The following is a 14,153-nucleotide window of genomic DNA, read 5'->3' on the forward strand; positions in this document are numbered from 1 at the left end:
AAAGATTATAGCTGTGTGTGTGCATGTGTTTATGCATGCTAGCATGGCATATGTTGAAAAATAAAAATATAAGATGATGTTAAAGAAAATGAAGTCAAAAGCCAACAACAATCTGATTTATCTGCTGTGGAAGTGCAGTGAAGTTTATTTTTTACTGTCATTAGTGGAGGTGACTGTAGTGTATAGATAATGTACATAATATTTACATTATGAAAACATAGAACCATTTTAATAAATACCTATGTAGATCAGGCATACTAATGAAGGCCATCTCCATTTCTTTAATATTGGAATTTGACTAGAAAAGAAGGCCTCCATGCAGTAGCAGTGCTTTAGCAAATAAGGTTTATTATGAGTGCCATGTTCCCCTCCCCCTATTCTCCTCCACCTCCACTCATCCTGCTCTCCTCCTCTCCTCTCCTCTCCTCTGCCTCTTTGAGAAGAGCTGAAAGGTTGGCATTAGAACAACAAAGGCAGGACGGAATGTCAACAGGCTTCAGAGAGAAATAGGCAGAGAGAACGGAGAGAGATGGGGGGAGAGAGAGAGAGAGAGAGAAAGAGGAAACACAGGAATGAGAAAAGGACAGTGCGAAATCAACCTCTAGCCCCTACCTCCCTTGTCACTTTTAATATCTTCCACTAGAGTTCCACTACAGCTCCCAAATGCAGTGTGAGTATGCATAGGAGAGTGTGGTATTTACATGTTGAGTGCATACTGTATAAATGTGGATGTGCGGAGCGGGAATACAAATGTTAGGTGGGTACATTTGTAAAATGTCAAGTGGAATGTCAGTTTTTACCCTCAGAATCTGTGTCAAGGCTCTGTGCTATCACATTTGTTGTCATTATTCTCTTTCAGCTGAAGCAAGGGATGAAAAAATACCAGACAGATGGATGGATGGATGGATGGAGAGAGCGAACTGGTCCTAGTGCAGTGTGGAAGACTAGTGATTTTGTTGTGATGCTGAGCAATGAGAATAACAACAAGTCCCAGTCTGCCTCTCAGCACAGGGCACTTCCCTACAGTCTGCTGCATACTACTGTGTGTGTGTGTGTGTGTGTGTGTGTGTGTGTGTGTGTGTGTGTGTGTGTGTGTGTGTGTGTGTGTGTGTGTGTGTGTGTGTGTGTGTGTGTGTGTGTGTGTGTGTGTGTGTGTGTGTGTGTGTGTGTGTGTGTGTGTGTGTGTGTGTGTGTGTGTGTGTGTGTGTGTGTGTGTGTGTGTGTGTAATGGCAGCGTAAACATGCATGACTATGAATGCAAATAAAACCATCATGATGTGTAAACTGAAATAACATAGACATTTAATTCAAGACTGGAACATTGATAAAATACAAAACATGTACAAATGGTCACATTCATACAATCAGAAAATGCATTTGAAATTTGGAACCTCATCGCAAACATGCTTTAATCAGTTTCCCAGGCAAGCTGTTAAAAGGGAGAAGCAGCCATTTTCCCCTAGTAATCGCATGTGACTTGCATTTAAAACTGGTACAGTTGAACTAGGGCAGGAGAGTATATGACTCTATGACTACACTTTGTAGATAAAAACACCTCTATAATTGCTTTATCTGACATCAACAGACTTCATCAACATTTGCAGAAAGCCTAGAGCAACTAACACATTACAGATTTTAACCTACAGACAATGTACAGGCAGCATTTATATGACTATGGAGACAAAGGGCATTGGTAATAGATTTGTATAAAATAAGCCATTTTGAAAATGCTCCATTACCAAGCTGGAATACTTCAATAATTTAGCATTCCCCTCTGTGTTCCATTTGACCCAATGAGTCATGAGAACACATAGCCTACGCAGACTTGTGTCTGTTCTATTAATTGTATTCATATGACTGCACAGAGTTAGCGTTGCTGTCGAGCATGTCATCACACACACAACACTTCAGAGGTCTTCACGTTACAGCCCTACTTCAACCTTCCGCTTAGCACCATAGTTTATTGTGCACCTTATTCTCTAGACACAGAATATTGCATGTTAATTAAAGGAATGGGTTATAAGAACCGGTGGCTAGAACTCAAATCCTTTGATGTCCCCACATGTAGCACCTGAAGGGGGCTTAGGAGGGCCTGTTTGAAATCATTAAAGCAGATCTCAATTGCACACTAGTGACCACACATAATGAGATATAGCCACTATGGTCACTCTATGCCCTGATATGCTTTCCATTTAACCACCCACCTCCTCCCTCCAGATAAGTCTGATTGGTCACAACGGGTGCTGCACCTTGGGTAGTGGATAAGGAGCATTCACCACCATTACAATGGAAAGCATTTTGAAGACATGAGAACGCCTCATATACCGTAATTTCCGGACTATAAGCCACAACTTTTTTCCCACACTTTTAACCTCGCGGCTTAAACAATATATGGATTTTTCCCGCTTTACATTTTTTTTGAAAGGAGATGACTTCAGTGGTTTCAGTGCACAGGAGGAGGAAGATAGTGACCAATGACTTTCTTGGTAGGCTACTGTTTACTGCTAATTTTTTATGTTTTGTTACAAGCAGTGTTTCGTTAAACCTATTTATTTTTATTACAAGCCGTGTTTCGTTAAAGCCTATTTATTTTTGTTACAAGCCGTGTTTCGTTAAAGCCTATTTATTTTTGTTACAAGCCGTGTTTCGTTAAAGCCTGTGTAAAGTTAATTTGTTTCAATGTACCGGTAGGCACCTGCGGCTTATAGACACGTGCGGCTTATTTATGTTCAAAATATATATATATTTTTAATTCAGTGGGTGCGGCTTATATTCAGGTGCGCTCAATAGTCCGGAAATTACGGTAGATACAACATCCAACCATAGGTGGAGTTGTGCTTCCTGTGTGGTCACAGTGGTAGGTGGGTTCATTCCATACAACTATGAGGGTTCCCTTAAGTAGGTGAAGCACGTGGCCTGGTAGTTCTAGCTGTCTGAAAGTTGGTGTCTCTGGATCATATGTACTGTGAATGTCTGCGAGCATGGGTTTGAATCTGACCCACTGCTCTAGCACCCTCTTTCCTCTATATTTCTATCCTATCCTATCCTAAAAAAGTTCCCCCTGACCCTTACCCTGCCCCACTCTGTGTAGTAAGGGCTTCATTCACTAGGGGTTTGTGGCTCCTTCAGTATGTGTAGGAGTTCTCAATGAAATGTCTCTGAAGAAGGGGAACCAGTCTCTGCACAGGCAGGCGAGGTAAATGTAGACAGGGCAGAATGACTTCTGGCGGGTGATGAGGTGGAGGGCAGCATCGCTGGCTGGGTAGGCCATCATATTGGTGTGACCTCTGCAGGCGGGATAGTACATGGCAAATTAAAGATGCGCTGCAGGGTAAGACATTAAGGGGACTGTAATGCATGCTACATGCAGGATGTGTTTAAATGTTTTGATCAGGTTTCATCTCAATTGAACTTCCTGGTTTAATAAAGGTTAAATAATAGAATAAGGACACCTTGATAAGACCTACATGATACCTACTGTAATGTTTTCTACTTCATTCTACTTTATCTAAGGCCTACTATAAATGTAGCAGGTATTGTACCTTCATAAATATCCAACTACTGCTACATATGCAGTCAATACAACTCTTGCATGTAAAGTCATGGTGACACTTGAAAATGTTTATTTTACATGGCCAGTCATTCAACATCAGCAGCACAACCACGCACACTCCCCAGTCATAATGCCATTTATTCAGTAGGAAAAGACAAAAGCTCTAGAACACAAAAAAATCTATTGTTGAAAAAAGAACTGTAAATGGATTGTGTGTCTGACCTGATTCTATATGGTGCCAAAGAAAACATTGGCCGCGTAGGGCCCCACGGAGTAGTCATCTTACCTGTGGGGGAGAGAAGGAGAGACAGGTTAAAAAGAAAATTGGTGAGTTCACACAGTATTGACAGTGCTTGTCTGAGTACTTGGTTTTATTCCCCTCTAAAAAATACAGTAGACAGAGTACTAGTGTAGTGTGCATCTGTATAAAACTGCTTCTGTATAAGACTGTATTTGTATAAGACTGTGTGTTGTGTACTCACCCAACAGAGAGGATACTACGATCACAGACCCTGTACTCCAACACTGGCATAGCTGCAGAAGCAATGTTCACGTAGCTGAGGAAATTCACCTTTGGAAAACAGTAACACATTAAAAACTACTATAGCATAGCCTTGTCTCACTTGGCTAGGTGCAAGGCTAAGTACAGCCTAATATTAAGAAAAAAAACAAAGCGGACCTGCATCAGTTCCCTGACGTGCTCCCTGTCTCCGTTCCATATGGCGAATGGGGAGGATCCAATGTGATTCAAAACTATGACGTCAAGACATCCTGCAGGACAAAAAGACAGTCAGAAAATTTAAACTAATGTGCCTTATGAATCTTTAATATAATACAGACAATGACTGAAGTTAATCTAAGTGATCAGTTCTTACCCAGCCATCCTCACCACTCTCTCTGGATCTGAGGCCTGGCACACATCTCCTGTCACATACAGAGCCTTCTGGGCCCCCAGGCTTGTGCTGTTCTCTGCCACCTATAGGACAGAGGGAGCAATGACACACTGGTAAAGAGGCTGTCACCATCTGGTCATAATAGAAAGGACAGATGTACATAGTTAGTCAGACAGACAGATCCACAAACCTTCTGCAAGGCGTGCTCCTTCCTGGCCGTGATGATGATCTGGCCACCCATCTTTGAGTAGTGGTATGCCACCTGCTCTCCTATGCCCGTGCTGGCACCAGTCACCAGCACCCTGGCACCACGAACAGACTCTGAGGGGAGGGACAGACAGACATCAGTCAGTCAGGCTGCTTGGGGTGAGGAAGACAACTGACGAGGGAGGAAGATCATTTTACATTTTAGTCATTTAGCAGACGCTCTTATCCACAGCGACTTACAGGAGCAATTAGGGTGTCACGTGTGCTCCCTCTCCGGCCTCTAGGTCACCAGGCTGCTCGTTAGGGCGCACACCTTTCACCAGCGTTACGCGCATAATGACACTCACTTGGACTCCATCACCTCCTTGACTACCTGCCTTTTATATGTTCCTTCCCCAGTCGCCATTGTTGCTGTTTCATGTCGGTGCGCTGTTTGTGTTTCTTGTTTTGTTCATTTATTTTTTAAACGTATTCACTCCCTGAACTTGCTTCCCGACTCTCAGCGTACATGGTTACATAGGGTTAATTGCTTTGCACCAGGGCACATCGACAGATTTTTCACCTAGTCGGTTCGGGAATTAGAAGATCATCTGATCACAATGGATATGATAGAATGTTGGTGTTTTGAGGTTGAGCATGAATTTGTGTTGAAAGGATCATCATCATCATTACCATAAAGACCCTCACATCAAATTTCCTACATAATTGAAGCCAACATGCACGTCACAAAGAGCTCCATTATATTGTCAAATAATCACAACGGTCAAATCAGTGCATTAAATCTCAATTTACGTGAAATAGAAAAAGGTAAAAATGTATATAAGAATGGAAAATGAAAATGACAACAATTGCCTTAAAAATAAAGAATATACATAAAAGCTCAAAAGGTGTATTCAAAACCTTGAATAATATTTTTGCCTGCCCTTTGACTTGCTACTCAACTGACATGGCTAGCTACTGTTGGAGAACTGGATCAAACGTGTCCTTCCAGAGGACTGCCATCAGGCAAATGCTGAACATGAAAAACTCCACCAAGTTCTGTAAAGGATGGTAGCCTATGTAGGTACTCTGCTGCAAGCCGCAGGAAGAGAGGTTCTCGCTATCCAATGGATGACATCCACTTCTTCAAATGTATAGTAGGTATAGCCTACCGCTTGTCTTCCCTGAATAGGGGAAAGGGGGATACCTAGTCAGTTGTACAACTGAATGCCTTCAACTGAAATGTGTCTTCCACATTTAACCCAACACCTCTGAAGGGCATGGCAGTTCTAAGGGCTCTATTCAATCTTTATCGTGGAAGCGTTACAGATTGCACAAGAGAAATTTAAAGGTAATTTCCAAGTGAGCCGACATACACCGAGTGTATAAACATTATGAACACCTTCCTAATATTGAGTTGCACCCCCTTATGCCTTCGGAACAGACTCAATTCGATGGGCCTTGGACTCGACAAGATGTCGAAAGCATTCCACAGGGATGCTGGACCATGTTGACTACAAGGCTTTCCACAGTGGTGTCAAGTTGGCTGGATGTCTGTTGGGTGGTGGACCATTCTTGATACATACTGTTGAGCGTGAAAAATCCAGCAGCGTTGCAGTTCTTGATACACTCAAACCGGTGCGCTACTACCATGCCCCTTTCAAAGGTACTTAAAACTTTTGTCTTGCCCATTCACCCTCTGAATGGCACACATACACAATCCATGTCTCAATTGTCTCAAGGCTTAAAAATCCTTCTTTACCCTGTCTCCTTCCCTTCATCTACACTGATTGAAGTGGATTTAACAAGTGGCATCAATAAGGGATCATAGCTTTCACCTGGTCAGTCTATGTCATAGAAAGAGCAGGTATTCTTAATGTTTTGTATACTCAGTGTACGCAGCTTCACTGTGAATGCAGTCTCCATTGATGCGGGAATATTGCCTTTAAATTTAAATCACGCTGTAACGCTGAACTTTACAGATTGAATAGAGCCCTACTACTATAGCCATATCTAGTCCAGATGCCAAGGTTTATGTTTTGATTGTAAAGTTTGCACATAGATGGAGACTCAAATGACTCAGACTCCAGCCACCCAAGTCATAGACTGTTCTCTTTGCTACCACACGAACAGCTTCTACCCCCAAGTCATAAGACTGCTAAATAGTTATCCAAATAGCTACCCAGACTATCTGCATTGTCCCCCTTTGCACTAACTCTTTTGACTCATCACATACACTGCTGCTACTGCTTATTATCTATCCTGTTATGTAGTCACTTTACCACTACATACAGTATATGTATATATCTACCTCAATTACCTTGTACCCCTGCACATTGACTCAGTACTGGTACCCAGTGTAAATAGCCAAGTTATTGTTATTTCCTTGTGTTATCCTTCTATTATTTTTCTCTTTGCATTGACGGGAAGAGCCCTTAAGTAAGCATTTCACTGTTAGTCTACACCTGTTATTTACGAAGCATATGACAAATAACATTGGATTTAATATACAATATCAGTCAAAAGTTTGGACACAACTACTCATTCCAGGGTTTTTCTTATTTTTTTGCTATTTTCTACATTGTAGAATAATAGTGAAGACATCAAAACTATGAAATAACACATGGAATCATGTCGTAATCAAAAAAGTGTTAAAGAAATCTAAATATATTTTATATTTGAGATTCTTCAAAGTAGCCTTGATGACAGCTTTGCACACTCTTGGCATTCTCTCAACCAGCTTCACCTGTAATTCTTTTCCAACAGTCATAAAAGAGATCCCAAATATGCTGAGTACTTGTTGGCTGCTTTTCCTTCACTCTGCAGTCCAACTCATCCCAAACCGTCTCAATTGGGTTGAGGTCGGGTGATTGTGAAGGTCAGGTCATCTGATGTCACCTCGAATGCATTTCAATTAACAGGTGTGCCTTGTTAAAAGTTAATTTGCGTTTGAGCCAATTAGTTGAGTTGTGACAAGGTAGGGGTGGTATACAGAAGATTGCCCTATTTGGTAAAAGACCAAGTCCATATTATAGCAATAACAGCTCAAATAAGCAAAGAGAAATGAAATCATTACTTTAAGACATGAAGGTCAGTCAATCTGGAAAATTTCAAGAACTTTGAAAGTTTCTTCAAGTGCAGTTGCAAAAACCATCAAGCGCTGTGATGAAACTGTCTCAATTGAGGACCGCCACAGAAAAGGAAGACCCAGAGCTACCCCGGGATACAAACTAGTCACCTTTCTGCGAAATATCGTTCACATAACAGCAGAATGCAGCACACGACTGAAGAGAAAAGAGACCACCAATTTTATAGTTACAGCATCAGCGCCTGCTCTGGAAAGACAGCAGAGAGTAGAAAGGCAGTTTGCCATTTACAGCAGCGCGTCCCCTGAACAATAACGAAGAGGTAGGTGAAAAGCCTGACTACGGAGACGGGGTGAGAAGGTGATGAAGCATCCTTCATGAGCTGTAACAGAAAAACAACTGGCATTTGGGAAGTTTGAGGTGAGGGAGAAAGTGTAGTGGGACAAGTACTATTATTGTTAGCATTTTTAAGTAATGTTATCTTGCTAGCTGGAACGAATTCTCCGTAAGCTAGCCAGAGAAATGTTGAGCAACATTAGCCAACTTAACTGATCAAATAATTTAGTTTATGGTGGGAAAATTAGCTGGCTAATAAAGTCAGTCAGCTAACGTTAGCTAGCAAACGTGAGCTAACCATCAGGTGAGCTAACCAATTTGCTATAGTATTAACTTAACTGGTATAACGTTACGACTCCTTGCCGTTCCTGAAGTTATAAAGCGTTAGTTGCTTACTGAACCCTGGCAATCTATGCGAAATGTTGACTAGTTAACTAGCTAATGAACTAACTACTATCTGTGAACTTGTGTTTTCCCTCTACAATATGTGGTTAATGTTCAGAATGAGAGAATTAGGTAAAAATGAGGTGTTGCTTGTTAAACAAGTGGATTGGGGCTCCCGAGTTGCGCGACGGTCTAAGGCACTGCATTTCAGTGCTAGAGGCGTCACTACAGACACCCTGGTTCGAATGCAGGCTGTATCACATCCATTGGGATTGGCAGTCCCATAGGTGTAGCTAGGCCTGGCTTAAGCTGGATGCCACTATAGAGGTGAAAGGAACACCACACACTTCCCCTCTATCTCACTATTCCAATACAGTGGATAAAAAGGGGTATGCCAGGTGTACTCTCTGCCTGAAAGAGATCAATTATGTCAACAAAGGGTCTCATGCTCTGCGGCTGGCACATTGTAGAACAGATGTCTACAGGCAGAAAGTGTACAATGTAATAACCTGCAGTGGAGCCCAAAGATATTGATTTTGTGTTGAACTTCACTGTACAACTTGTGTGTGAGTGGGGGGGGGGGTAATTAAATGTTTTACTCGGTAATCGTTATTTTTGCACACGTGTAGTCTTGTGCACTTGATCAATGTCTACCATAGTGGTCACTATAATAGAACAATAGAGCAATAATAGAGCCTTCATGGTTGAATTGCTGCAAAGAAACCACTACTAAAGGACACCAATAATAAGAAGACACTATCTTGGGCCAAGAAACACGAGCAATGGACATTAGATCTGTCCTTTGGTCTGATGAGTCCAAATTTGAGTCTTTGTGAGACGCAGAGTAGGTGAACAGATGATCTCTGTTTGTGTGGTTCCCACCGTGTAGCATGGAGGAGGAGTGATGGTGTGGGGTTGCTTTGCTGGTGACTGTCAGTGATTTATTTAGAATTCAAGGCACACTTAACCAGCATTGATACCACAGCATTCTGCATCCCATCTGGTTTGCGCTTAGTGGGACTATAATTTGTTTTCAACAGGACATTGACCCAACACACCTCCAGGCTGTGTAAGGGCTATTTGACCAGGAAGGAGAGTGATGGAGTGCTGCATCAGATGACCTGGCCTCCACAATCACACAACCTCAACCCAATTGACATGATTTGGGATGAGTTGGACCGCAGAGTGAAGGAAAAGCAGCCAAGTGCTCAGCATATGTGGGAACACCTTCAAGACTGTTGGAAAAGCATTCCAGGTGAATCTGGTTGAGAGAATGCCAAGAGTGTGCAAAGCTGTCATCAAGGCAAAGGGTGGCTACTTTGAAGAATCTCAAATATAAATTATATTTTGATTTGACACTTTTTTGGTTACTACATGATTCCATATGTGTTATTTCATAGTTTTAATGTCTTCACTATTATTCTGCAATGTAGAAAATAGTAAAAAATAAAGCAAAACTCTTGAATGAGTTGGTGTTTGCAAACCTTTGACTGGTACTGTATATTTTCCACATCAGATAGGCATGCACGGACACACACACTATGTAATTCCCTCTTCCTTTTATTCATTCTACTTCTTCCTCTCACACTATTTCCATGAACAGTGAAATGGGAGCTATGTACTATGATAGTGTTGTTACACATACAGACAAGATGGAGAATTCAACACTTCTAAGCTTACTAAATAATAAACTTTGGTAGAAAGCTGCAAAATATCATCGTAAATATATTTCCTCCGAAGGCCTTGACAGTCCTGTAAGCTGGCAAACTGTACACTATAACAACGGAGGAGAGGGAGGAGAGAATATTACAAATTTAAATATTATTCCAAACAGATTTTGAATGCCACTGACTGATAGACTGGCATAATGACAGAAACAACGGTTTTAATAGCTAGCAAACACGGCGAGAATAATAGAGCAGAACACAAGAGGAGAGGACAATGACAAGTCTCAAAATGGATGTATAATTTGAGAGTTCAATTAAAAATGGCCTTTTGAGAGAACATGACTATGAAGGTATTTATCTTCAACTTTTCTAAACAAAAGCTAGTTTCAAATGTCAATTTCAACATCAACCTTTTTTGTGTGGAAAAATACCCCATTAAAACCTAATGTCCAGCTTTACAAAGGTCTGTGCAATTTTTACACCTGTTATTTCCCGAGGTGAACAAAGAACAAAAGCTAAGCTAGAAACATTAAACGTTTTTATTACCATTTATGTTTCATTCCTTATTCCTTATTAGTGAACCTGTCCACAGAGCGCAAGTGATTTTCTTCAACAAATCTCCTTCGAAGTTGTATTTCTTATGACAACCCATTGACCGTCAATCACTTGAACTGTACAAGAACGGACTAAAACCACTACAGAAATCAAATCAAACTTTATTTGTCACATGCGCCGAATAAAACAAGTGTAGACTTTACTGTGAAATGCTTACTTACAAGCACTTAACCAACAGTGCAGTTGAAGAAGACGAAAATATTTACCAAGTAGGCTAAAATAAAAAGTAACACAATAAGAATAAGAATAACGAGGCTATATACAGGGGGCACCGGTACTGAGTCAGTGTGCGGGGGGGGGGGCAATGTAAATTGTCCGGTGGGGTTTTTGTATGAATTGTTCAGCAGTCTAATGGCTTTGGGCTAGAAGCTGTTGAGGAGCCTTTTGGTCCCAGACTTGGCGCTCCGGTACCGCTTGCCGTGCGGCAGAGAAAACAGTTTATAACTTGGGTGACTGGAGTCTCTGACAATTTTATGGGCTTTCCTCTGACACCGCCTATTATATAGGTCCTGGATGGCAGGAAGCTTAGCCCCAGTGATGTACTGGGCCGTTCGCACTACCCTCTGTAACAACTTACGGTCAGATGCTAAGCAGTTGCCATACCAGGCGGTGATGCAACCGGTCAGGATGCTCTCGATGGTGCAACTGTAGAGCCTTTTGAGGATCTGGGGGCCCATGCCAAATCTTTTCAGTCTCCTGAGGGGGAAAAGGTTTTGTCGTGCCCTCTTCACGGCTGTCTTGGTATGTTTGGACCATGATAGTTCATTGGTGATGTGGACACCAAGGAACTTGAAACTCTCAACCCACTCCACTACAGTCCCGTCGATGTTAATGGCGGGCCGAACTCTTCCTGTAGTCCACGATCAGCTCCTTTGTCTTGCTCACATTGAGGGAGAGGTTATTGTCCTGGCACCACACTGCCAGTTCTCTGACCTCCTCCTTATAGGCCGTCTCATCGTTGTCGGTGATCAAGCTTACCACTGTTGTGTCGTCAGCAAACCTAATGATGGTGTTGGAGTCGTGTTTGGCCACGCAGTCATTGCTAAAACAAGGAAATGCTCATTTTACAACAATTGTTCAAAGTGTGTTTTAATGTGTTTATTAAAGCTTTTGGCTCAATTGAACTATTTCTAACAATCAGTAAATACCTGCTAGAATCATATTACAAAACGGTTTTCTGTTGTCCACACTTGCTTCAAGATGTCCACCATTGTTCCTGTATCCAAGAAAGCAAAGGTTACTGATCTAAATGTCATCATGAAGTGCTCTTTTTTGTAAAAAAAAAAAAAAGTTTTATTATACAATACAAAACATACACATAAAAACGACAACATGCTGACATACAAACATCCACAGCCTCATGAAGTGCTTTGCGAGGCTAGTTAAAGACCATATCACCTCCACCTTACCCGACACCCACTACAATTTGCATACCGCCACAACAGATCCATGGAAGACAAAATCGCCATTGCACTGCATACTTTCCTATCCAACCTTGACAAGAGTAATACCTATGTGAGAATGTTGTTCATCAACTACAGCTCAGCATTCAACACCATAGTGCCCTCCAAGCACATCACTAAGCTCAGGACCCTGGGTCTGAACCCCTCTCTGTCTAACTAGACTTCCTGATGGGCCAACCCCAGGTGGTGAAGGTACTCCACGTTCACACATGACTGCATGGCAACGCACGTCTCCAACTTAATGATCAAGTTTGCTGACGACACAGTGGTAGGCCTGATTACCAACAATGACGAGACAGCCTACAAGGAGGAGGTGAGAGCCCTGGCGAAGTGGTGCCAGGAAAATAACCTCTCCCTCAATGTCAACAAAACGAAGGAGCTGTTTATGGACTACAGGAGACAGCCGAGAGAGCACGCCCCCATCCACATCGACGGGGCCATAGTGGAGAGGGTCAAAAGCTTCAAGTTCCTCGGAGTGCAAAGTTCCTACGGAAAACCTGAAATGGTCCCGATACACTGATACCGTGGTGAAGGGGCAACAGCACCTCTTCAACCACAGGAGGCTGAAGAAATTTGGCTTGGACTTTAAGACCATCTCAAACTTCTACAGATGCACCATTGAGCCCCATTCTGTCGGGCTGTATCACCACCTGGTACAGCAACTGCACCTCCAGCAACCACAGGGCTCTCCAGAGGGTGGTGCAGTCTTGCCCAGCGCATCACCTGGGGCACAATGCCTACCCTCCAGGACCCGGTGTCACAGGAAGGCCAAGAAGATCATCAAGGACCTCAGCCACCCGAGCAACGGCCTGTTCACCCTGCTACCATCTAGCAGGCGGAGATTTTTCATTACATTTAAGTCATTTAGCAGACGCTCTTATCCAGAGCGACTTACAGTAGAGAATGCATACATTTTCATACATTTCATTTCATGCATTTTTTTTTTGTTGTAGTGGCCCCCTGTGGGAATCAAACCCACAACCCTGGCGTTGCACACACCATGCTCTACCAACTGAGCCACAGGGATTGATAGTACAGGTACATCAAAGCTGATGGCCTATCTCTAGGCCATCAGACTGTTAAACAGTCATCACTAGCCGGCCTAGATTCAATCAGATCAAGCATTAACTGGCGATAGCAGACACCCGCATAGCGGATGTTTTGGCGGTGTTGGAGGTGGAACTGCATTGGGTAAAATAGGTGAGCAGCTGCTCTTGCCATCATTGTCATGAAGCCACACCCGCCCCACTCGCGTTAGAAGTTCAGAATGCGAGTATTAGCTATATAGAAATAATTACACTCTATCATCCTAATCAAGGTGTAAATTAAATCTCATCTTCCAGTGTTCAAACTTGTAAACAAGGCTGCATGGGACTACTCTTAATGCGACTCCGTGCAGCCAAGAGCAATGTCCAGGTGTTGTTTCTACATTATTTCAATGAAATTACATTGAACCAATGTGGAAGACGTTGAATTGACATTTGTGCCTAGTGGGATAGTGTATTCTTGACATAGCTCATCCTATACAACTACATACACCGTATATTGTAGATATTGTCTATACACACCCTGTATTAATATTCCAGACTCTGACATTGCTCGTTTCTTAATTTCTTGTTTATTTTGTTTTGTCGCGGCACCTGCTTTAACATCTGCTAATCTCTGTACTAATAAACTTTGATTTGATTTTAAATGTTTATTTAAAATGTTGGAGGGGGGAGGATTAAATGATGGAGAAACCATTTGTCCTTCTGTCTTTTTGTATATATTGTGCTGCTTTACCAACAGGGGTGGTTACCCACCATAATGAAACAAACAATAATGAACCAACAATTGCTGCAATCTCTAAATCATGCATTATTTAACAGCAAATCATACCAAAGCATATTTGCAGTATTTTCAAGAATGCCTCACAATACAGGTATTTACAAAAGTAAGTACAGTTACGTTCATGGCGTTCTAACAACGTG

At 42.1% G+C, this 14,153-nt stretch overlaps 1 pseudogene; it reads right to left on the reverse strand.

Moving 5' to 3' along the window:
- Positions 1–3,106: 3,106 nt before the first annotated feature.
- Positions 3,107–5,059, reverse strand: LOC106599933 (hydroxysteroid 11-beta-dehydrogenase 1-like protein; annotated as a pseudogene).
- Between the last annotated feature and the right edge of the window lie 9,094 nt (positions 5,060–14,153).

Source organism: Salmo salar, chromosome 03, assembly GCF_965601325.2.
Source record: "Salmo salar chromosome 03, fSalSal1, whole genome shotgun sequence".
Taxonomy (NCBI): domain Eukaryota; kingdom Metazoa; phylum Chordata; class Actinopteri; order Salmoniformes; family Salmonidae; genus Salmo; species Salmo salar.